General features: G+C 44.1%; 1 non-coding gene across 1 annotated transcript; it reads right to left on the reverse strand.

Annotated features, from left to right (window-relative positions):
* Positions 1–2,219: 2,219 nt before the first annotated feature.
* Positions 2,220–2,383, reverse strand: LOC132526655 (U1 spliceosomal RNA). Its single transcript, XR_009542644.1, has one exon. It is a non-coding gene; the product is annotated as a U1 spliceosomal RNA (small nuclear RNA).
* Between the last annotated feature and the right edge of the window lie 1,978 nt (positions 2,384–4,361).

The following is a 4,361-nucleotide window of genomic DNA, read 5'->3' on the forward strand; positions in this document are numbered from 1 at the left end:
TATTACCATTTTCTTAATTGTTACAGGTTTGTTTTTATAGGTCCTTTTCTTCTCTTGTTTCTCCCACCTAGAGAATTTCCTTTAACATTTTTGTAGAGCTGGTTTGGTGTTGATGAATTCTCTTAGCTTTTTCTTGTCTGTAAAGCTTTTGATATCTCCATTGAGTCTGAATGAGATCCTTGCCAGGTAGAGTAATCTTGGTTCCAGGTTCTTCCCTTTCCTCACTTTAAATATATCATGCTACTACCTTCTGCCTTGTAGAGTTTCTGCTGAGAAATCAGCTGTTAACCTTATGGGAGTTCCCTTGTATGTTATTTGTCGTTTTTCCCTTGTTGCTTTCAATAATTTTTCTTTGTCTTTAATTTTTGTCGATTTGATTACTATATGTCTCAGCATGTTTCTCCTTGGGTTTATCCTGCCTGGGACTCTCTGCACTTCCTGGACTTGGGTGGCAATTTCCTTTCCCATGTTAAGGAAATTTTCAACTATAATCTCTTCAAATATTTTTTCAGGTCCTTTCTCTCTCTCTTTTCCTTCTGGAGCCCCTATGATGGGAATGTTGTTGAGTTTAATGTTGTCCCAGAGGTCTCTTAGGCTGTCTTCATTTCTTTTCATTCTTTTTTCTTTGTTCTGTTCTGCGGCAGTGAATTCCACCATTCTGTCTTCCAGGTCACTTATCCGTTCTTCTGCCTCAGTTATTCTGCTATTGATTCCTTCTAGAGTGTTTTTCATTTCAGTTATTGTATTGTTCATCTCTGTTTGTTTGTTCCTTAATTCTTCTAGGTCTTTATTAAACATTTCTTGCATCTTCTCGATCTTTGCCTCCATTCTTTTTCTGAGGTCCTGGATCATCTTCACTGTTATTATTCTGAATTCTTCTTCTGAAAGGTTGCCTATCTCCACTTCATTTAGTTGTTTTTCTGGGGTTTATCTTGTTCCTTCATCTGGTACATAACCCTCTGCCTTTTCATCTTGTCTATTTTTCTGTGAATGTGGTTTTTGTTCCACAGGCTGCAGGATTTTAGTTCTTCTTGCTTCTGCTCTCTGCCCTCTGGTGGATGAGGCTATCTAAGAGGCTTGTGCATGTTTCCTGATGGGAGGGACTGGTGGCGGTTAGAGCTGGGTGTTACTCTGGTGGGCAGAGTTCAGTAAAAGTTTAATCCTCTTGTCTGCTGTTGGGTGGGGTTGGGTTCCCTCCCTGTTGGTTGTTTGGTCTGAGGTGACCCATCACTGGAGCCTAACCAGCTCTTTGGTGGGACTAATGGTGGGCTCTGGGAGGGCTCACGCCAAGGAGTACTTCCCAGAGCTTCTTTTGTCAGTGTCCTTGTCCTTACAGTGAGCCACAGCCACCCACTGCCTCTGCAGGAGACCCTCCAACACTAGCAGGTAGATCTGGTTCAGTCTCCTATGGGGTCACCGCTCCTTCCCCTGCGTCCCGATGTGCACACTACCTTGCATGTGCCCTCCAAGAGTGGAATCTCTGTTTCCCCCAGTCCTGTCAAAGTCCTTCAATCAAATCCCACTAGCCTTCAATATCTGATTCTCTAGGAAATCCTCCTTCCATTGCTGGACCCCAGGTTGGGAAGCCTGACGTGAGGCTCTGAACCTTTACTCCAGTGGGTGGACTTCTGTGGTATAAGTGTTCTCCAGTTTGTGAGTCACCCACCCAGCAGTTATGGGATTTGATTTTATTGTGATTGCGCTCCTCCTACTCTCTCATTTTGGCTTCTCCTTTGTCTTTGGATGTGGGATATCTTTTTTGGTGAGTTCCAGTGTCTTCCTGTCGATGATTGTTCAGCAGTTAGTTGTGATTCCAGTGCTCCCACAAGAGGGAGTGAGCACATGGCCTTCTACTCCACCATCTTCTAGGATTCCATATATTTTTTAAAAATTGTTTTTGAATTTATTTATTTATTTTTGGCTGTGTTGGGTCTCCATTTCTGTGTGTGGACTTTCTCTAGTTGTGGCGAGCAAGGGCCTCTCACTGTCATGGCATTTCTCATTGGAGAGTACAAGCTCCAGACACACAAGCTCAGTAGTTACAGCTCATGGGCCCTGTTGTTCCGCGGCATGTGGGATCTTCCCAGGGCTCAAATCCGTGTCCCCTGCATTAGCAGGCAGATTCTCAATCACTGCACTATGAGAGAAAGTCCACCTCAAACGTTTTTACGCCTTTCATTCAGCTCAACTGGTCAGTTCTATTATTAAACACAAATTGCTGGGGGAAAGAGCGCACACAGTTCCCCACTACCACAAATTATGCAGTCGAGTTTCCCCCATTTGGGGAAATTGCAGGTGTCAGCACACTCGCAGTGCAATGAGTGAGCCTCATCCTGGGTAAACCACCTTCATGATCATGGTATCTCCCCTGCCAGGTAAGTATCCATATATAATTTTAATGACATAAAGTTACATTTCTTTAGACCTACATGAGAGATGAAATTTTACCATATTAAATTCTATGTCCTTTTTAACATTTCTTTTTCTCTTGGTTTCTAAAGTTTGCCAACTGTTAAAGCTACATTAAGGGCAGTAAAGAGGGGAGGTCAGACCCCTTCTTGAGTGGTGTCTTCAGATAACCAGAGACTTTCGAAGAGAGGTTTCCATGGTGGAGGGGGTAGCAGTAGGCTGGAAGGAGTCTCTCTCTGACTTACCCATCACTCCTCTCAAGCACCCCTCCCCAACTATAACATTTCTCACTCTATACATATTGGGCTACTTAAGGATTTTCAGTCATAATATAGTCTCTGAAAAAGCAGGGGCATTATATGTTTCACCCATCACTGTACAACAAACCTAAAATAGTCCAAGGTTATTACAGTGGCCTATAAGGCCCTACCAATTTGGCCACGCCATCCCCCATCACCTCTCTGACCCCTCACTTCTACTTCACTGCCCCTTGCTTAACCTTGCTCTGCTTCAGGCTTTGACTGTCTTCTGAATATTGCAGACCTGCTGCTGCCTCAGGGTCTCTGGACTTACTGTTCTATCTGCTTTCACGCACTTCCCTCTCGCAGATATCTCCAGGGTTGTCTGCCTCACTTGCTACAGGGCTTGTGTCAAATGTTACTCTTTCCACAAGGCCATTTCTGACCACCCATTTAAAATTGGTACCAAGCATACTCCCTAGCCCACTGGCTAAATTAATTTTTCTCTAAGGCTCTTATCCACAGGAATGCTATATATTTTACTCGTTGATTTTCTCATTTCTAGAATGCAGATTTTTGGAGGGCAGGGATTTTTGTCTGCCTTCTTCACTGTCCTACCCTTGATGTCCAGAACCGTGCCTGGCACATAGTAGATGTTGAATAAATGTCTGTTGAACGAGTGCATGAATTCTTCTGAGAATTAGAGCAGGCTCCAGGCCTCTCTTCTGTGTCTGTCTATTTTTCTGGGGTTTAAGGAACTAGATATACAAGACTTACCATGGAAGACCAGAGCTGGCGTATTTATTCTTCCTCACTTTGGCTTCCTTGCACTTCTTACTAAACCACACAAATAGGCTTTATGCTTAAGAAGTGCCTTCCTTCCCAGCATCACTTAGTAGAGAAAAATATTTATTTGAGTTTGAGGTTGGCAATACATCAAAATCCAATAATCATACCCTAGTGCAAATGCACTGGAGGGTGTGAGATACATAACGTAATAATATGTAATCTGCACATCAGGATCACAAAGGCGAATCTACCATTTCATTTAATTTATTTTCTTAAAATGTGACAATCCCACATGTACTTGAAATGATGCAGGTTGGGACAAACAGAAATGTGAGAGATTTATGAGCTGTGTCAGCCTGGTCTTAGGGATTCCTCCCTGGTCCGTGCTTGGAAGATAGGGCTGAGCAATTTCACCTTTTACTGCAGCAATATCTCGTCTGCATTCGGGAGAAGGACCTCCAACCTGTGAACGTATTAGCAGGTCTGTCTCTATCCGTGTGTTCATTTCCCACAGTGTGTGCCTCCTGGGTCTTGGGGGCCTGTTTACTGGTGTGAGCTGTTTGGAGGCTCAGTTGTGTAGCCTGTATGGGAGAGAGTCTCAGCGTGGGCTGGACTTGTGCAAAATGGAAGGTGGGAGACAGTCTGGAGATTTTAAAAAGCAGTAGACATTTTATTTTTTAAATTTTATTTATTTATTTTTATTTATTTATTTTTTTGCTGTACGCGGGCCTCTCAGTGTTGTGGCCTCTCCCATTGCGGAGCACAGGCTCCGGACGCACAGACTCAGCGGCCATGGCTCACGGGCCCAGCCGTTCCGCGGCATGTGGGATCTTCCCAGACCAGGGCATGAACCCGTGTCCCCTGCATCGGCAGGTGGACTGTCAACCACTGCGCCACAAGGGAAGCCCAGACTTTTTTTTTCTG

Source organism: Lagenorhynchus albirostris, chromosome 9 (assembly GCF_949774975.1).
Source record: "Lagenorhynchus albirostris chromosome 9, mLagAlb1.1, whole genome shotgun sequence".
NCBI lineage: Eukaryota > Metazoa > Chordata > Mammalia > Artiodactyla > Delphinidae > Lagenorhynchus > Lagenorhynchus albirostris.